Below are 22,331 nucleotides of genomic sequence, written 5' to 3'. Positions count from 1 at the left end.
CAGAAGAGATTTAAATGTGTTAAAGAGGCGTTTGGGGTTAGAAGCCTGAGCATTGCTGAGAGATTGGAAGTAGGTTTGTTTAGCAGTGTCCAGAGCATTTCTATAGGAGTGGTAGATATCAGTATATGTGATGAAATCATTAGAGGTACAAGATTTACGCCAGTGATGTTCTGCTTTACGAGAAAGTTTTTGTAGAGTTCGTGTTACTGTAGTGTGCCAGGTTTGGCAACGAATTCTATGCGAAGTATGTAGTGTCGCTGGAGCCACTTGATCCAGGGCAGTTGCTAGGGTTTGATGAAAATGGGGTACTGCATGATCAGGGGAGGAGAATGTAGAAATTGGGGAGAGAAGGTGTTGGAGAGAGGTGGAAAACTGTTGAAAATCAATAAAGTTGAAATTCCTGCGGTTGTGAGTAGGCTTGGAAGAGTTTGACACTAGGGAGAGTAAAGAACTGGGGGTGAGCGAGTAGCTAATAAGGTGATGATCTGAGGGGGGAAAGGAGTGTTAAGGAAATGAGAAACTGAGCATAGTCTAGAGAAAACAAGATCAAGACAGTGGCCATCCTGATGAGTAGTGGATTCAATCCACTGGGAGAGGTCAAGTGAGGATGTTAGAGAGAGTAGTTTGAAAGCAGCATTGGAATGTGGATTAGAAATAGGGATGTTGAAATCACCCATGATGATGGTGGGGATGTCAGAGGATAAGAAGTGTTCAAGAAATTGTTGGTGTGGACCAGGGGGCGATAGATGACAGCAACATGCATAGAGAACGGGTTAAAAATCCTAACAGCATGTACTTCAAAAGATGTGCACGTGAGTGATGGGACATTTGGTAGAACTGTGAATGTGCACTGTGGGGAGAGAATTAGTCCAACCCCCCCTCCTTGTCTGCCTCCTGGTCTGGGGGTTTGGTGAAATGGAGACCACCAAGTGAAAGGGCTGCAGGTGAGGCAGTGTCTGATTGCGTGAGCCATGTTTCTGTTATTGCTAGAAGGTTGAGGTTGTTTGCACTTTGCTTGTAGACTTCCTTGATGATGCAACTATACAGCAATATGTAACATTCCTAAGTATCCTGATACTAAGTAAAATGAACAGATCTATTTCAGTTCAGTTGTTAGGACAGTTATCTGTAAACACTTTACCATATCTGCCATTTGAACCTTGTTTAAACATTTTTTTAAGTGCCCTTCATCCCTCCAGACACGCGCCCTGCTCTGGGATCTCCAGGAGGTAAAAAAATGAAAAGTCAGAAAGTATGCACTTATCCCTTGGGGTATAACACCCTCTCTTGGGTGTCTTCTCTGCCCCTCTGGATCACATCCGATTCTGCTACTCTGAAGCATCTGCTTTCCTCTCTATAGGGTCACCTCAGATACATCCTCACTCAGGACAGACTACATGCAGTGATGTGAGTGAGTTCTCTGTACAGCGCAGTGGAATTAGTGGCGCTATACAAATAGATGTTGATGATCCCCCTCTCTTTCTTGGGGTTCTCTCTAAATGGGACTATTACATCTTATTCAATGTGGAAACACCGCTTTGGTAGTGACCTCCTCCCCTTCTTTATTGGGGTCCCCTTTTTTTTCTCAGGGGCTCTTAGCCTTCTTGTGGCTCTCTGAACTTGGGGACTCCTTTCCCTCTTTCAATGCGGCCATACTCTGAGGTTTACTGTCCATCAAACATGTCCCACTTCACTCATATTCTCTCATGATGTGCTTTGGCCCCTCATGGCAGCAAACCATGGACCACCTCCTTATAACCAGGGACCTTACCTCCGTCCCAGATCCCTGGCTGTCACACTCTCCCCACACACTACTGCTCAGCTCATACCAGCCTTATGTGGATAAGCAACTCTTCCATATCTGCCTCTAGGTCCTAATGCTTGGGCAACCCTTTTAGTCAACAGGAAGTGTGAATAACAAAGCCAGAGAGAGCATTGCAACTAAAAATCCACCAAATGTACAGCCTCTAAAGAAGCAAGGTGCAGAGCTTTTCAGAATTTATGGACTCTTGAGTGTCAAGTAACATACCTTAGAACATGTTTGTACTATACTGGAATAATTGTGATAAATAATTTCAGAGGGACTTTGGAGGTAAAATCTTGGCACCATGAAGGAGTCATATCAGGAGGCATGTCCTGCTCCACCCAAAGTCATGTCTAAATCCAACCATGGGCATATCTAGAGCTGCCCAGAGGCATGTCCAGGTGAAACATATAATGCTTTCTTTTCAAACAATGATCTACTGTACATAAAAAATAGAGCCCTATTGCTTTTAGCATTAGGCTGGGTGTTTCTAGAAAGGTGACCCGCACTTTATTTTTGCGGACCCCACTCCCTAGGAAATCCAGCCTAGCGCTGAACAGCCTGGGGTTGGTTTGTCATTATGGCATTGGGATCATCTGCCGAGTGTCCCCCTGCTATAGTGCCATCCACCCCGGCTGGTTTGTCTAGTGCTGGTTGCATGAAATTCGGGGGAACCCCATGCAATATATTCCCCAAATTTCACGTAACCAGCAATAGGCTGGCAGCACTAGGGTTAATAGTGCTTAGAGGGGGGACCCCATGTATTTTTTTTTTAAACATTCTTCTATTTTTAAACATTAGACAGCCGCTGGGATCTGTATAAATAGGCAGTGTAACATTGATGCCTTTGGCAATCTCGACTATAGAAAGCTGCGTGTGGTATCTGGCGAATTTCAACTTCAAACTCAGGAGAGTTTGCAAAGTTGCAGCTTCATACATTTGGAGATTTGTATAGCTTGAGTAGGGAAAAATCGAGACCGCGATTTGCAGCGATATTTAAAGGAGCAATTTTGTAAAAAAAAAATAATCTCCGGCGATTTTACATCAAATTACCCGTTAATACATTGCTGGATTTTCAAAGTAGCAGCTTGATACATTTACCCCCAGGTTGCAACACCAGTGAACCAGTGAATCTGTTTTAGTTGTTGTAGAATGTACATGCAATTTTTTTATTATTATACATATTAAAGGTAACCTAATATATACTACACTATAGTTGCTGTCTGTTTGGTACTATTCCATAATGTGAAGAAAGCATCTTTCATAAAGGAGGAGTGGTAGAGGGCCTAAATACAAACAGATAAGCCACACTTTGTTATTGCACTTGGGAAGCAGATATTTAGGCACCTGATATATAAGTCCTACAATGGATTTAATTACTGCACTAGAAGGCACCTTTTCTTTTTCACTTCTTTCTTGGCTATATAGATATTAGCATCGGATAATTTAATGTATAAATAGTCATGAACAAATAAAACATAATGTATAGTTTATCCCTACTATACTATAAATATGTACTATAAATATACTAGTCATATAACCAACAGTGGAGCCATTTCCAAGTCATGAAAGGCTTCTACAATTTTACAAGATTCTTGAGAATCCTACAGGCCTGCATTCTAATAGGGAATGATTTGTATTGAGCTTCCTAATAGTTATCGTTTTTAATGCATGTTTCTTACTGTCTTTAAATCTCAAGATACACTTATAGCTAATAATATTGAACTAAAATGCATTCACCTGCTCTAAAAGGAGCTCTAAAATAATAATGTAATGTTGAGTCCAATATTACACATAACAATACAAGGGTAACTTTTGTAACCAAAAAGTGCATACCCCATCCCAGTTTAGAAATTGCCACAATAAAAACACTCTGTGTAATCTTTTGTAGAATTACAGTCACAGATGGTAATGTGCACGATGAACTGACTAAAATTGTCACTTCAAAGTCCTGCCTGTTATCATTTTAGAGCTACTCACTTTATTAATTTCAGCGTTTATATTTTTTACTTAAAATACTGGTTGGTTTTACCTAGATGGTCTACTAGCTTTATACCACCTAGCAGAGCCGGATTTAGACCTCATAGGCCCTAGGCAGGATACTGTTTTTGGGCCCCCTCCCTGAAACAATCCATAGCACTATATTTTTGCAGCCTACCATATACCCCTATAGTTATGTAGAAGTGAAAGCATGTGCCGCCGCATGCCTACCATATACCCCTATAGTTAAGTAGATATGAAAGCATGTGCCGCCGCCAAAGGAGGTGAGGGCGTGGCTTGCATCTTTGGGGGCGTACCTAACATGTGAAAAGAGCAAGGCCACCCTGCTGCAGAAAAAGGCACCCCTAAATAATTACCAAGCAGTCCCGTTTTTTTAAGTAGTTGGGTCAAAACAACTTAATAAATATTGAAGTCAGGGCAGAAATACTTACTTAAGTTGTTTGCAAAACTAATACGCATAAATCCAAGTATGTGCTCTTGTCACTTTTGTTCCTCTATCATCACACTGTGCCCCTTCATTGTCACTTTTGCCCCTTCACAATATCACATGTGCCCTTTCACCATCACCTCTGTGCCCATCACCATCACCACCTCTGTGCCAATCACCATCACCACCTCTGTGCCAATCACCATCACCACCTCTGTGCCCATCACCACCTCTGTGCCCTTCACCATCACCACTTCTGTGCCAATCACCATCACCACCTCTGTGCCTCTTCACCATCACCACCTCTGTGCCCTTCACCATCACCACTTCTGTGCCAATCAGAATCACCACCTCTGTGCCTCTTCACCATCACCACCTCTGTGCCCATCACCACCTCTGTGCCTCTTCACCATCACCACCTCTGTGCCCTTCACCATCACCACCTCTGTGCCAATCACTATCACCACCTCTGTGCCAATCACTATCACCACCTCTGTGCCAATCACCATCACCAATTCTGTGCTCCTTCACCATCACCACCTCTGTGCCCTTCACCATCACCACCTCTGTGCCCATCACCACCTCTGTGCCCATCACCACCTATGTGCCAATCACCATCACCAATTCTGTGCCCCTTCACCATCACCACCTCTGTGCCCTTCACCATCACCACCTCTGTGCCCTTCACCATCACCACCTCTGTGCCAATCACTATCACAAATTCTGTGCCCCTTCACCATCACCACCTCTGTACTCTTCACCATCACCACTTCTGTGCCAATCACCATCACCACTTCTGTGCCAATCACCATCTCTGTGCTCTTTACCATCACCACCTCTGTGCCCATCACCACCTCTGTGCCCATCACCATCACCACTTCTGTGCCCCTTCACCATCACCACCTCTGTCCCTCCGTTGTTAAACTTACCTTTCTATTGCCTTTCTTCTCCGGCGCGCTGCTCCTCCTCGGTCAGTCCAGATTTAAAAAAAAATCACTCGTCGGGTCCCGGCAGCCTCTCCTCCTCTCTCTATCACTGAGACACTGAGAGGAGAGGAGGCTGCCGGGACCCGATTCGCGGCACCCGACCCCCACTCCCCCAATTTGCGGCACCCCACGAGTCGCGCGGGGGGGTGCCGCGAGTCGTGGGGAGGGGCCGAATTTTTTATTTTAAAAAAATTGCTCCTGTCCCCCACAGCTGTGCCCCCCGAGAGCCGCTAGGCCCTAGGCAGATGCCTAGGTTGCTCAGCGGTAAATCCGGCCCTGCCATCTAGAGCAATGGTAGTGGCCAACAGAGTCGCTTCTTCATCCTTTTTAATTTCCAATGGTACATGGCAGGACTGCCCCCTCTCACCTTTAATCTTTGGTCTTTTAATTGAACCATTAGATGCTAAAATACACTCCAACAATCCATCCACATATCCCTCCCTATGAGTTTAAACTTTTACAACATTACACGTCACAATTCATATGGGGCAAGAAACAGGGCTTCTCGTCCTACAGAATATAGCACAGGGTGGTGTGCCAAGGGGTTCCCAATTTCAAACATTATATTTTGGCTGCGCAATTCACCCAATATGTTTGGGTCTTGATCGAAGCAGATAGCTTGGGTATCTCCTCTTTCCTCCATCTCCTCTCTCCTGTGGCTCTCCCTCATCCTAACTGTCTGCACTCTGCTATTCATCACCCAGTTGTAGCTCGATCGTTATCCCTCTGGGACCGAACGAATACAAAATTTAAGCTAGCTAATACTCCTAGCCCAATCATTCCGCTCTTTGATAAACCTAGATTTCTACCAGGTTGTATATTGTCATCTTTTTAACCTTGAAAATGGAAAGGTGTTCGCTATATCAATGATATCACTAGGGACCTTTCCTTTCCTTCATTTGATGACCTAAAAACAAAATCTGCTATACCCAAAACACATTTCTTTCAATATCTACAACTATGGAATTTTCATTTCACTAATAAAGTTTTGGTGCCAGACCATTGACTTTTTTTAGTCACTTACCCTTCGGCGGTACTCTAATAAACATCTCATATCCCTTCTGTAAAGTCCCAGATGCAGGCAATCGAGACTCACATGAAGGGGTTTTGGAGCAGAATTTAAGGAAGCCCCTGGATAATGAGGACTGGGAGGAAATAAGAACTAATACCGCTTCAAGTTCAATCTGTGTAAAATTAAAGGAAACACATATAAACTCTTGTTTTTATGGTACTTGGTTCCAAATAAGCTACATAAAAAATGTTCTGACTCATCCAGTAGTTGCTGGAGAGGATGTGCAATAGATGGTTTCTTCATCCATATATATGGTGGCAATGCCCCAAGCTAGCCCCATTCTGGATAGAACTTAGGAACTTTGCATCCCAGTTACTGCAACTTGATATCACCTTCTCCCCCAGGTTTTTCCTCCTCCTCTTAGGGATTGTAGCGTTTGTATGAGGAGACAGTGGTCAACATTGTCAAATGCAGCAGAGAGATCCAGGAGAATTAGAAGAGAGTAATGGTTATTTTTTTTTTTGCTGTGATCAAATCATTGACAACCTTGGTCAGCGCAGTCTCTGTGGAGTGTTGAGAGTGAAATCCTGACTAAAGAGGATCCAATAGGTTGTTTGCTGTAAGAAAGTATGTGAGTCGAGTGTAGGCAATTCTCTCGAGAAGCTTGGAGGGGCATGGGAGGTGGGAGATGAGGCGGTAATTTACGAGAGAGTTATTGTCAGAATTCTGTTTTTTTAAAATGGGAGTAATCACCGCATGCTTGAATAGTGATGGAAACATACCAGTAGAAAGAGATAGATTACAGATTTTAGTTAGAGGGGGGATAAACACAGGAGACAGTGACATAAAAATTTGTGAGGGAATGGGATCAAGAGGACAGGAGGTAGAGTAGGAAGATGAGAAGAGAGTAGAAACTTCCTCTTCATTTGTGGGATCAAATGAAGAGAGAGTGTCAGAGGGTGCTACAAAGGAATTGAGCAGATCGCTTGTCAAGAGAGATGATATAATTTCAAGTCTGATCTTATCAATTTTGCCCTTGAAATAGGAAGCAAGATCCTGTGCACTGATCGTAGTTGGAGGATTTGGGGCAGGAGGATTCAGAAGAGATTTAAATGTGTTAAAGAGGCGTTTGGGGTTAGAAGCCTGAGCATTGCTGAGAGATTGGAAGTAGGTTTGTTTAGCAGTGTCCAGAGCATTTCTATAGGAGTGGTAGATATCAGTATATGTGATGAAATCATTAGAGGTACAAGATTTACGCCAGTGATGTTCTGCTTTACGAGAAAGTTTTTGTAGAGTTCGTGTTACTGTAGTGTGCCAGGTTTGGCAACGAATTCTATGCGAAGTATGTAGTGTCGCTGGAGCCACTTGATCCAGGGCAGTTGCTAGGGTTTGATGAAAATGGGGTACTGCATGATCAGGGGAGGAGAATGTAGAAATTGGGGAGAGAAGGTGTTGGAGAGAGGTGGAAAACTGTTGAAAATCAATAAAGTTGAAATTCCTGCGGTTGTGAGTAGGCTTGGAAGAGTTTGACACTAGGGAGAGTAAAGAACTGGGGGTGAGCGAGTAGCTAATAAGGTGATGATCTGAGGGGGGAAAGGAGTGTTAAGGAAATGAGAAACTGAGCATAGTCTTGAGAAAACAAGATCAAGACAGTGGCCATCCTGATGAGTAGTGGATTCAATCCACTGGGAGAGGTCAAGTGAGGATGTTAGAGAGAGTAGTTTGAAAGCAGCATTGGAATGTGGATTAGAAATAGGGATGTTGAAATCACCCATGATGATGGTGGGGATGTCAGAGGATAAGAAGTGTTCAAGAAATTGTTGGTGTGGACCAGGGGGCGATAGATGACAGCAACATGCATAGAGAACGGGTTAAAAATCCTAACAGCATGTACTTCAAAAGATGTGCACGTGAGTGATGGGACATTTGGTAGAACTGTGAATGTGCACTGTGGGGAGAGAATTAGTCCAACCCCCCCTCCTTGTCTGCCTCCTGCTCTGGGGGTTTGGTGAAATGGAGACCACCAAGTGAAAGGGCTGCAGGTGAGGCAGTGTCTGATTGCGTGAGCCATGTTTCTGTTATTGCTAGAAGGTTGAGGTTGTTTGCACTTTGCTTGTAGACTTCCTTGATGATGCAACTATACAGCAATATGTAACATTCCTAAGTATCCTGATACTAAGTAAAATGAACAGATCTATTTCAGTTCAGTTGTTAGGACAGTTATCTGTAAACACTTTACCATATCTGCCATTTGAACCTTGTTTAAACATTTTTTTAAGTGCCCTTCATCCCTCCAGACACGCGCCCTGCTCTGGGATCTCCAGGAGGTAAAAAAATGAAAAGTCAGAAAGTATGCACTTATCCCTTGGGGTATAACACCCTCTCTTGGGTGTCTTCTCTGCCCCTCTGGATCACATCCGATTCTGCTACTCTGAAGCATCTGCTTTCCTCTCTATAGGGTCACCTCAGATACATCCTCACTCAGGACAGACTACATGCAGTGATGTGAGTGAGTTCTCTGTACAGCGCAGTGGAATTAGTGGCGCTATACAAATAGATGTTGATGATCCCCCTCTCTTTCTTGGGGTTCTCTCTAAATGGGACTATTACATCTTATTCAATGTGGAAACACCGCTTTGGTAGTGACCTCCTCCCCTTCTTTATTGGGGTCCCCTTTTTTTTCTCAGGGGCTCTTAGCCTTCTTGTGGCTCTCTGAACTTGGGGACTCCTTTCCCTCTTTCAATGCGGCCATACTCTGAGGTTTACTGTCCATCAAACATGTCCCACTTCACTCATATTCTCTCATGATGTGCTTTGGCCCCTCATGGCAGCAAACCATGGACCACCTCCTTATAACCAGGGACCTTACCTCCGTCCCAGATCCCTGGCTGTCACACTCTCCCCACACACTACTGCTCAGCTCATACCAGCCTTATGTGGATAAGCAACTCTTCCATATCTGCCTCTAGGTCCTAATGCTTGGGCAACCCTTTTAGTCAACAGGAAGTGTGAATAACAAAGCCAGAGAGAGCATTGCATCTAAAAATCCACCAAATGTACAGCCTCTAAAGAAGCAAGGTGCAGAGCTTTTCAGAATTTATGGACTCTTGAGTGTCAAGTAACATACCTTAGAACATGTTTGTACTATACTGGAATAATTGTGATAAATAATTTCAGAGGGACTTTGGAGGTAAAATCTTGGCACCATGAAGGAGTCATATCAGGAGGCATGTCCTGCTCCACCCAAAGTCATGTCTAAATCCAACCATGGGCATATCTAGAGCTGCCCAGAGGCATGTCCAGGTGAAACATATAATGCTTTCTTTTCAAACAGTGATCTACTGTACATAAAAAATAGAGCCCTATTGCTTTTAGCATTAGGCTGGGTGTTTCTAGAAAGGTGACCCGCACTTTATTTTTGCGGACCCCACTCCCTAGGAAATCCAGCCTAGCGCTGAACAGCCTGGGGTTGGTTTGTCATTATGGCATTGGGATCATCTGCCGAGTGTCCCCCTGCTATAGTGCCATCCACCCCGGCTGGTTTGTCTAGTGCTGGTTGCATGAAATTCGGGGGAACCCCATGCAATATATTCCCCAAATTTCACGTAACCAGCAATAGGCTGGCAGCACTAGGGTTAATAGTGCTTAGAGGGGGGACCCCATGTATTTTTTTTTTAAACATTCTTCTATTTTTAAACATTAGACAGCCGCTGGGATCTGTATAAATAGGCAGTGTAACATTGATGCCTTTGGCAATCTCGACTATAGAAAGCTGCGTGTGGTATCTGGCGAATTTCAACTTCAAACTCAGGAGAGTTTGCAAAGTTGCAGCTTCATACATTTGGAGATTTGTATAGCTTGAGTGGGGAAAAATCGAGACCGCGATTTGCAGCGATATTTAAAGGAGCAATTTTGTAAAAAAAAAATAATCTCCGGCGATTTTACATCAAATTACCCGTTAATACATTGCTGGATTTTCAAAGTAGCAGCTTGATACATTTACCCCCAGGTTGCAACACCAGTGAACCAGTGAATCTGTTTTAGTTGTTGTAGAATGTACATGCAATTTTTTTATTATTATACATATTAAAGGTAACCTAATATATACTACACTATAGTTGCTGTCTGTTTGGTACTATTCCATAATGTGAAGAAAGCATCTTTCATAAAGGAGGAGTGGTAGAGGGCCTAAATACAAACAGATAAGCCACACTTTGTTATTGCACTTGGGAAGCAGATATTTAGGCACCTGATATATAAGTCCTACAATGGATTTAATTACTGCACTAGAAGGCACCTTTTCTTTTTCACTTCTTTCTTGGCTATATAGATATTAGCATCGGATAATTTAATGTATAAATAGTCATGAACAAATAAAACATAATGTATAGTTTATCCCTACTATACTATAAATATGTACTATAAATATACTAGTCATATAACCAACAGTGGAGCCATTTCCAAGTCATGAAAGGCTTCTACAATTTTACAAGATTCTTGAGAATCCTACAGGCCTGCATTCTAATAGGGAATGATTTGTATTGAGCTTCCTAATAGTTATCGTTTTTAATGCATGTTTCTTACTGTCTTTAAATCTCAAGATACACTTATAGCTAATAATATTGAACTAAAATGCATTCACCTGCTCTAAAAGGAGCTCTAAAATAATAATGTAATGTTGAGTCCAATATTACACATAACAATACAAGGGTAACTTTTGTAACCAAAAAGTGCATACCCCATCCCAGTTTAGAAATTGCCACAATAAAAACACTCTGTGTAATCTTTTGTAGAATTACAGTCACAGATGGTAATGTGCACGATGAACTGACTAAAATTGTCACTTCAAAGTCCTGCCTTTTAGAGCTATCATTTTAGAGCTACTCACTTTATTAATTTCAGTGTTTATATTTTTTACTTAAAATACTGGTTGGTTTTACCTAGATGGTCTACTAGCTTTATACCACCTAGCAGAGCCGGATTTAGACCTCATAGGCCCTAGGCAGGATACTGTTTTTGGGCCCCCTCCCTGAAACAATCCATAGCACTATATTTTTGCAGCCTACCATATACCCCTATAGTTATGTAGAAGTGAAAGCATGTGCCGCCGCATGCCTACCATATACCCCTATAGTTAAGTAGATATGAAAGCATGTGCCGCCGCCAAAGGAGGTGAGGGCGTGGCTTGCATCTTTGGGGGCGTACCTAACATGTGAAAAGAGCAAGGCCACCCTGCTGCAGAAAAAGGCACCCCTAAATAATTACCAAGCAGTCCCGTTTTTTTAAGTAGTTGGGTCAAAACAACTTAATAAATATTGAAGTCAGGGCAGAAATACTTACTTAAGTTGTTTGCAAAACTAATACGCATAAATCCAAGTATGTGCTCTTGTCACTTTTGTTCCTCTATCATCACACTGTGCCCCTTCATTGTCACTTTTGCCCCTTCACAATATCACATGTGCCCTTTCACCATCACCTCTGTGCCCATCACCATCACCACCTCTGTGCCAATCACCATCACCACCTCTGTGCCAATCACCATCACCACCTCTGTGCCCATCACCACCTCTGTGCCTCTTCACCATCACCACCTCTGTGCCCATCACCACCTCTGTGCCTCTTCACCATCACCACCTCTGTGCCCTTCACCATCACCACCTCTGTGCCAATCACTATCACCACCTCTGTGCCAATCACCATCACCAATTCTGTGCTCCTTCACCATCACCACCTCTGTGCCCTTCACCATCACCACCTCTGTGCCCATCACCACCTCTGTGCCCATCACCACCTATGTGCCAATCACCATCACCAATTCTGTGCCCCTTCACCATCACCACCTCTGTGCCCTTCACCATCACCACCTCTGTGCCCTTCACCATCACCACCTCTGTGCCAATCACTATCACAAATTCTGTGCCCCTTCACCATCACCACCTCTGTACTCTTCACCATCACCACTTCTGTGCCAATCACCATCACCACTTCTGTGCCAATCACCATCTCTGTGCTCTTTACCATCACCACCTCTGTGCCCATCACCACCTCTGTGCCCATCACCATAACCACTTCTGTGCCCCTTCACCATCACCACCTCTGTCCCTCCGTTGTTAAACTTACCTTTCTATTGCCTTTCTTCTCCGGCGCGCTGCCCCTCCTCGGTCAGTCCAGATTTAAAAAAAAATCACTCGTCGGGTCCCGGCAGCCTCTCCTCCTCTCTCTATCACTGAGACACTGAGAGGAGAGGAGGCTGCCGGGACCCGATTCGCGGCACCCGACCCCCACTCCCCCAATTTGCGGCACCCCACGAGTCGCGCGGGGTGGTGCCGCGAGTCGTGGGGAGGGGCCGAATTTTTTATTTTAAAAAAATTGCTCCTGTCCCCCACAGCTGTGCCCCCCGAGAGCCGCTAGGCCCTAGGCAGATGCCTAGGTTGCTCAGCGGTAAATCCGGCCCTGCCATCTAGAGCAATGGTAGTGGCCAACAGAGTCGCTTCTTCATCCTTTTTAATTTCCAATGGTACACGGCAGGACTGCCCCCTCTCACCTTTAATCTTTGGTCTTTTAATTGAACCATTAGATGCTAAAATACACTCCAACAATCCATCCACATATCCCTCCCTATGAGTTTAAACTTTTACAACATTACACGTCACAATTCATATGGGGCAAGAAACAGGGCTTCTCGTCCTACAGAATATAGCACAGGGTGGTGTGCCAAGGGGTTCCCAATTTCAAACATTATATTTTGGCTGTGCAATTCACCCAATATGTTTGGGTCTTGATCGAAGCAGATAGCTTGGGTATCTCCTCTTTCCTCCATCTCCTCTCTCCTGTGGCTCTCCCTCATCCTAACTGTCTGCACTCTGCTATTCATCACCCAGTTGTAGCTCGATCGTTATCCCTCTGGGACCGAACGAATACAAAATTTAAGCTAGCTAATACTCCTAGCCCAATCATTCCGCTCTTTGATAAACCTAGATTTCTACCAGGTTGTATATTGTCATCTTTTTAACCTTGAAAATGGAAAGGTGTTCGCTATATCAATGATATCACTAGGGACCTTTCCTTTCCTTCATTTGATGACCTAAAAACAAAATCTGCTATACCCAAAACACATTTCTTTCAATATCTACAACTATGGAATTTTCATTTCACTAATAAAGTTTTGGTGCCAGACCATTGACTTTTTTTAGTCACTTACCCTTCGGCGGTACTCTAATAAACATCTCATATCCCTTCTGTAAAGTCCCAGATGCAGGCAATCGAGACTCACATGAAGGGGTTTTGGAGCAGAATTTAAGGAAGCCCCTGGATAATGAGGACTGGGAGGAAATAAGAACTAATACCGCTTCAAGTTCAATCTGTGTAAAATTAAAGGAAACACATATAAACTCTTGTTTTTATGGTACTTGGTTCCAAATAAGCTACATAAAAAATGTTCTGACTCATCCAGTAGTTGCTGGAGAGGATGTGCAATAGATGGTTTCTTCCTCCATATATATGGTGGCAATGCCCCAAGCTAGCCCCATTCTGGATAGAACTTAGGAACTTTGCATCCCAGTTACTGCAACTTGATATCACATTCTCCCCCAGGTTTTTCCTCCTCCCTCTTGGGGTTCCATCTGCTACTATTCAACAAATAAAGATGTTTAGGCACATAGGGCCTGATTCATTATGGAAAGTAAAGCAAAAAAATGAGTAAATTTACTCCTTGACAAACCCATGTTGCATTGGAGGGGGAGGCAAATTTAAAATGTGATGGCAGATTTATAATTGGGGTAAGGCATGTTCTAGATCAACTTTAAATTTCAGTGTACAAGTAAAGCTATCAAGTATCAAGTATTTTTGTGCTACAAGAAAAAATAGCCAATATTCATGTTATGTGAAAAACAATAAACTAATTTGAACCCCCTTTCATTGTAACATGGTATTGCCCAGGAGAAAACTTACTCATTTTTTGCCTTACTTTCCTTACTAAATCAGGCCCATAATCTCTGCTGCCCTGTGTCAAATAGCCACTGATTGGAAACAACCCATTATATTAGTATTATCCACAATACATCTAAATCGTTCATCAAAGTATGGGCACCATGGGCCTCCTATTTTCATATTCAAATCCCCTTCTTAACGTGATTTTTACTTTCTTGGCATTGTCCCATCTGGAACCTTTCATTTACTTTCTACCACACCCCTCTTTTCTCTTTCTTCTTTCTTCGGTTTGCTGTCTCTTTTTCTTTTCTTCCAAGCGACTCGCCTCCCCTCCTCCTTCTCTGACAATACTATCCACTCTCTTTCTTCTATTTTTTCTCTTTTTCTTTTCAGTAAAACTGGTTCAGCGCCTATAGCTGCTAGGTCTTCAGATGGATGCTTATTGTGTCATCTCCACCCACTCACTCCTACCTACTCTAAATGTTTTTACTTATTTTGCTCGGTTCCTTGAATGTTCATGTGCTTTTTGTAATCCACTACTTCATTGCCTGCTGTTAACCATTGACCTTTGCAACTGCCTCTGTTCTGGTGTTACTACCAGGCAACTATTATTATTATTATTATTATTATTATTATTATTAATTTTTATTTATAGGGTGCCACAAGGTGTCCGTGGCGCTGTACAGGGACAAAAACGAATTACAATACAAGGTGAGACAGCACAGTACAATAAACATAAAGCACAGTAACTCAGTAAGCTCAATGCACAGCTAGTGAGGGCGGGGGGAGTATCTGCAAATGACATGGCCCAAAAGAAGACAGGGAGACCACCAGAGGGGGGAGGAGGGCCCTCGAGGAGGAGGGCAAAGTAGCTGGAGAGCAGAGTTAGAAGTGGTGGAAACAGGAGGAGAGATGGCCCTGCTCAGAGGAGCGTACAATCTAAGGGGAGGGGTGGACAGATGGAGAAACGCAGGGGAGAGAGGGAGAGTAGAGGGACGGAGGCAGGGAAGGGGAAAGAAGGGGGAGAGGCAGAGGATAAGGTAGGCAGTTAAGTTGGAGACTGGAAGGCTTTAAGAAAAAGGTGGGTTTTTAAAGCCCGTTTGAAACTGGACAGGTTAGGGGAAGTCCTGATGGAGGGAGGGAGCTTGTTCCAGTGGAGGGGGGCAGCGCGGGCAAAGTCTTGGATACACGCGTGGGAGGAGGTGATGAGGGGGGAAGATAGGCGACGGTCATTGGCAGATTGGAGAGGACGGGATGGAGCGTGAATAGATAGGAGTGTGGAGATGTAGGGTGCAGTGGCATTGGCGAGGGCCTTGTATGTAAGAGTGAGGAGCTTGAACAGAGTTCTGTAGGGGAAGGGGAGCCAGTGGAGGGATTGGTAGAGGGGGGAGACAGAAGAGGAGCGGCGAGAAAGGAAGATAAGCCTAGCGGCTGCGTAAAGTACAGATCGAAGGGGAGCGAGATGAGAGAGGGGGAGGCCAGTAAGGAGGAGGTTGCAGTAGTCCAAGCGGTAGATGATCAGAGAGTGAATAAGGCATTTGGTGGCATCTTGGGAGAGGAAGGGCCGGATGCGAGCGATGTTACGCAGCTGGAAGAGGCAGGATTTAGCAAGAGAGAGAATGTGGGGTCCAAAGGAGAGAGAGGAGTCGAGGGTGACACCAAGGCAGCGAAGTTGGGGGACAGAGGAGATAGAGGAGTTGTCGACAGTGATGGAGAGGTCGACAGGGGATGAGGTATGGGGGGGAGGAAAAACTATCAGCTCGGAACTATGCTCAATAGGATCCTGGAATGGTCAAGAATGGATGACAGTAAATAATGGGTGTACAGAGAAGGCGTCTGGTTGCTTAATTGACTATAAATATGTTGCCTTGGCTAACTATATAGCCTAGGCTCTTTTCCAGTCAGACACACTCAGGAGTGCTGATGAAGACTCAGGACTAGCAAAAGTATCTCACTCATTTCACCTTCGACATTCTTTTTGGGCAACTAAACCTTCCCCCCAAGGCTACGACCTGCCTTCTTTGCGGACTGGTTCACGATAGGTACCCAGAAATGAAAATGTTTGGTTCGAGATAGTGGTATCCGCATTTTCTTGGCACTTTAGGAGGTGCTTTTTCCCACCTCCGCCAAGTCCTGAAGATACTTACAGTTATTTTCCCTCCTCCTGTTTCTTGAGGAAGCAGATTCTGCATCTGGAGGAAGCAGATTCTTACTCCCTTTATCCCTGAGGTACTTGATCTCCATTATCTACAAGCCCAGCCTAGAAGACAGATTCACACATAAACCTCAAGTTCACTGAGGCATGAGAGAAGGTCTTGGCTGGATTCCTGAATCCGATTCTGTAGGCTTACATTCATGCATGCATGCTCACTAAGCACCTCTGTGATGAAGACTCAATATAAATATTATCAAGATGGTGTAGGTGCCCAGAGGTCCCATATAATGTTGTCCCATCTGTTTCCCACCTCTGCTGAACATGCAACTCCGCAATCGGCTTGTCCAAAAATTATCCAATTCTGGAAAGTCATAGAACTCTCTAACATTATTAATAGGGATGATGTGCCAAGTGACCATGGTTTTTGGCTCTTGGCGCTCTCTAATGTCCCTATCGCTGTGTACAAATCATCTCTTATGAAGCACCTTACCAATGCTGCCAAAATTCTGTTCCCCATTCATTGGAAATAGCCTACTCCACCTTTGGCTATGGAGTGGTTTAAGCTTATCAATTTCTGCATGTCCATGGATGACACTTTCAGCTGAAATGGCTTGAGTTCAAAGAGTTCATCATGTACCGCACTTTGATCACCCTACCCCTCTCTTAGGTAAACCCCCTTACTTCTGACCTATATGGTTAGGGCTGCGTATGATCAATGTGAGAAACCTCCTACACTTTTGCTTCAGGAATGAGACTCTTACCCCAAAACCTGGATTTTCTCCTTCTCCCTTTTTCCACCCTGTACCTTATCCTTTCCCCTGATTATTGATCTTGTTCATCTGATCTTTTCCTGTCCTTCTGTAGGGAGATCCTGCAAGTTATTATTACCACTAAAACATTGCTACTTCCACCATAAGCTGACCCACTACCATCTTTGCCTTCCTCCATTCCCTTTCTATAGTTGTGTTCATTGTGCCAAAAAAGTTAAAAACCCTAAACTGGACTTGTATGTATTTATCTTAATCTAGCTAATACAATCAAAGACATTAGACTTTGTAACCCTCGCCATCATGTTGACATACTGGTTCACTGCAGAAATGCATTTTTCCAGCTTGAAAGTTACCTTTTCTGTTCTCTAGGTCGAGCATGAAGTCTGAAGTCAGTTTTGAAGTTTCTACATATATATTACAAATGATTTTTTCATTTGGCTTGTTTGATTACTATATCAGTAGCTTGCAGCAGATCTCACTTTGTGGATGAGGTGTGATATGGGTGTCTGAAAGACTAGAGATGCACCTTTACCTGTGTAAGACCAGCCATGAGGAGGGGAGGACTGAGAGAAAGCTGGGATATGACGTTCTCTATGCAGTTATAATGTAATGATTATAATATTTTTGTGTTTATTGTCTATAAGCAGATGTTTTTTTTTATAAAGAATGTACATTTTTTGTCTGTTATGTTGATAGCATGTTGCATCAGACACAGGTCTTTTATGTTTTATTATCTGCTCATTTGTATCAGATATTGCTCTTATTGTTTACGGTTGTCATGTTGCATCACTTCTCTTCTAATTCATTATGACTACAAGTTGCATCAGATTCTGTATTTCTAAATGTAGCATTTTGACGCACTTTGCTTTGTTTTTTTTCACAATACATCTCCCAATAGACTTCCTTGATGATGCAACTACACAGCAATATGTTACATTCCTATGCATCCTGATACTAAATAAAATGAACAGATCTATTTCAGCTCAGTTGTTAGGACAGTTATCAGTAAACACTTCACCATATCTGCCATTTGAACCTTGTTTAAACGTTTATTTATGTGCCCCCTTCATCCCTCCAGACACGCGCCCTGCTCTGGGATCTCCCGGGGGTAAAAAAATGAAAAGTCAGCAAGTATGCACTTATCCCTTGGGGTATAACACCCTCTCTTGGGTGTCTTTTCTGCCCCTCTGGATCACATCAGATTCTGCTACTCTGAAGCATTTGCTTCCCTCTCTATAGGGTCACTCAGATACAACCTCACTCAGGACAGACTACATGCGGTGATGTGAGTGAGTTCTCTGTAAAGCGCAGCGGAATTAGTGGTGCTATATAAATAGATGTTGATGATCCCCCTCTCTCTCTTGGGGTTCTCTCTAAATGGGACTATTACATCGTATTCAATGTGGAAACACTGCTTTGGCAGTGACCTCCTCCCCTTCTTTATTGAGGTCCCCTTTTTACTCTCAGGGGCTCTTCCCCTTCTTGTGGCTCTCTGAACTTGGGGACTCCTTCCCCTCTTTCAATGCAGCCATGCTCTGAGGTTTACTGTCCATCAAACGTGTCCCACTACACTCATATTCTCTCATGATGTCCTTTGGCCCCTCATGGCAGCAAACCATGGACCAACTCCTTATAACCAGGGACCTTACCTCCGTCCCAGGTCCCTGGCTGTCACACTCTCCCCACACACTACTGCTCAGCTCATACCAGCCTTATGTGGATAAGCAACTCTTCCATATGTGACTCCTCTAGGTCCTAATGCTTGGGCAACCCTTTTAGTCAACAGGAAGTGTGAATAACAAAGCCAGAGAGAGCGTTGCATCTAAAAAGCCACCAAATGTACAGCCTCTAAAGAAGCAAGGTGCAGAGCTTTTCAGAATTTATGGACTCTTGAGTGTCAAGTAACATACCTTAGAACATGTGTGTACTATACTGGAATAATTTTGGTAAATAATTTCACAGAGACTTTGGAGGTAAAACCTTGGCACCATGAAGGAGTCATATCAGAAGGCATGTCCTGCTCCACCCAAGGCCTTGTCTAACTCCAACCATGGGCGTATCTAGAGCTGGCCAGAGGCATGTCCAGGTGGAACATACAATGTCTTATTTTCAAACAATGATCTACTGTGCAGAAAAAATAGCAAACAGTGTTCTACACAACATACAGTTGAAATTCCTATATGTTTAATGACAAAATGGGCAAATAATCAAAATAAATAATTTTGTTCAATTTTTTTAGTTTTTTACATTTCCCTAGTAAATAAAACATTTATTTTCATATTACATCAACTACTGAGAAATCAGTAGAACAATAGTTCAATGAATAGCTTTTTTTTTTAAGTATCTAGTCCTGCTTTGAAGATGACACTCACTTGCCCCGAGTTACACATAGCTGAGAGTGAGGAAGAGGATGATAGGGGGATATACACTTTACATTAGACAATATTCCAGCACTATTATTTTGTCCTGATGGTATGCAGAAAGTCACAAACAGCATTGTCAGAACCCTTCCTGGTACCACATTTTAAGAATAGATTATACATTACATAGATAAAAGGTGTTACATGAAGGATGAAAACAAAACCATCCCATCTGCTTCTATTGAGTGTGCTCAGGTCACAATGCCAGGCATTAAGTACAGACACCAGAAGGCTAGTCGCCCAACAAGTGTCAATCAGTGGGAGGGTGGAACCTGACCAGGAAGTTAGTTCAGGTGGGACAAGTGGGGGCGATTCAGATCACTGCATTGTGTTGCACCCTGGCTTCTGGGATATTACCAGACTCCGGGAGAACAACCACAATTTTGGGAGTGTCCTGGACATTCCGGGAGGGTTGACAAGTGTGGTTGACAAGTGTGGTTTGAAATATGCTTGTGCATCTACCTATTGTTATGTTAGTTTGAAAACTACTATTCTAGATCTGTGGTGACAGTTCCATACCCAAACCCTTTATTTCCGAGCAGTGACATAACTTGCAGATCTTTTTAAATGATAGCAGTACATGTAAACAGCATAATCTCCTCTCCCTTATCCATCTGGTCAGCGGTGAGAAGCTACTGTCCATGCTCCTCTAGCACTGCCAGTAACTGTGTTTGTTCCTGCAGTAAGCGACTGGGGAAGGAGTGGAGAATCATGTTGGGGGCCAGGAGGCAAGGAGATAATCCCTAGGATGGTGGTGCCAAAGAGCCCTGCATACAACCTCCCCTCAGGTTTGATCAATATCTTGTTTTGAGTCCTTTGGTATTCTTTATGAAAGAAAGTAAGGACAGGATAAATTGTTTAATTTGTGTATATATAAAATGTTATTTCATAGGGTATATCTGATACATTTTAATAACTGGAAACATGTGATTAACCTAATAGCCCCCAAATTATCTACAATTAAGAATATCTGGTCTTGCCACCATTTGACAGTGGCATTTTCATTCTCAAATCTAGGGAGGAAACATTGATTGCCAAATATCGGTTGCATACAAGAATGGTGGAAGGTCAGGTGCACTCATTTTATATCTAAAGCCAAATGAGACCCTATTTGATTATGACACTATTAAATTAAGTTTGGAAAGAACCATTGTAGCTGATCTGAGATTCAACATCTAATCACAAAGGGAGATTGTTGCTATACTATGCTGCTAAATCTCACCCATGGGATTACTTCACTGTTCCAAGAGGCTAGTATGGAAAATTGGAAAGCCAAACAATAAAGGAAAAATGTAGAAAGACCAAATACATTTGTTAAGATCCTTTTAGAAATCGTTTGATGCAGTTAAAATCAGATGCACTCACCTCCGGTCTACATTTAGCAAGGGCTGGCTTGTGAGCAACACCCAAAAATGCCATATATAGGCCTGATAGACAGCTGCTAAGTCAACATGAGACAAACAATATTTTGAAACAATAGCAGAGAAGAAATAAGCCTCCACTCAGTTAATCCCATACTATGTATGGTACCAGCTGCTTGGCAATATTAATACCCTATATGTATATATTAGAAAAGACAGTTGTCAGTGCTTGTCTAACATAGCATATAAGTGTATCTAGCAAAATGAAAACATGAGGTGTTGGTTCATATTTTGATGAAAATATTTAAGCCTGCGTCCCAGCGTCAAGGACACCTGGACACCTCATTGTATGCAGATCCTACAGTAACCTATATGATTCAAACACCATTAAACTGCAGGTAAAATCAGTTGCAGTTAAAATCAGATGCACTAACCTCCCAGGTATATATACAGTGTAATATATATAGCATTTATATTGCCATGCAGCTGGTACCATTAACTAAGTCTTATTTCTTCCCTGATTTTATTTCATTATTGCCTTATGTTGTCTTATCAGCTGTCTATCACCTATACCATAGTGGCCGACATTTAAGATCTCCCCTCTGGGAGGGGAGATCTTGCTGCTGTGTCCTGGGGACGTGTCCATGGGAACTGCATAATTATGGCACGCTCCTCTACACCATTTCAGCCTATTACAGCAGGGGGCAGGGCCAGGATGACTCAATTCGCTGTAAATCGCGCCACTAAGCCCCGACCCCATACCTCATGTTTTTATTTTACTAAATACACACAGATGCAGTGTTAAGAACAAGTGCTGACCACAACTATCTTTTTTGTTTAATAATTTTAACTGCCTCCACCTGTATTGGCCATGAATTGTCATAACATGACTACTCTTCAAGGAGTCACCTCAATTAACTACAAATCTTAGGGTACTTATTTGGTTACAGAGGCTTAGAGGACATATATTCTAGAAGCTTAAAAACATTTGGGAATGGGACTACTTAGGGATAAATGGAAAAGATCAGCATATAAAATAATTTTAAAATTTAAGGAACCTTTATGGTATGGTCATATACCTCACTCCTGCTATATTGGCTATTGACCTTGTGGCTCCATTACTAGGGCAAAGAGAAATAGTGACAAAGGGCACATAGATTGTAAGCTTGCGAGCAGGGCCTTCTCACCTCTTTTTCTATTTTACCCAGTTTGTTTATTAGTTTATTATGTTTGTCCCCAATTGTAAAGCGCTACGGAATATGTTGGCGCTATATAAATAAATGATGATGATGATGATGATGATGATAATGATGATGATGATGAAAGGGCACCTTTGTGGAACTGATAGTTCTGGGATTTAAAGGTAAGTAGTTTAATCCCTGATACAGGGATAATAAGTAACTGCTTTAAAAGTACTGTTATGCATGCTGCACTCAAAGGTTGTCCCAATTAACCATGCAACATAC

The sequence above is a fragment of the Mixophyes fleayi genome, chromosome 2 (genome assembly GCF_038048845.1).
Source record: "Mixophyes fleayi isolate aMixFle1 chromosome 2, aMixFle1.hap1, whole genome shotgun sequence".
Classification (NCBI taxonomy): Eukaryota; Metazoa; Chordata; class Amphibia; order Anura; family Limnodynastidae; genus Mixophyes; species Mixophyes fleayi.
The sequence above is the reverse complement of the archived record's forward strand: the minus strand, read 5'-3'. Positions refer to the sequence as shown.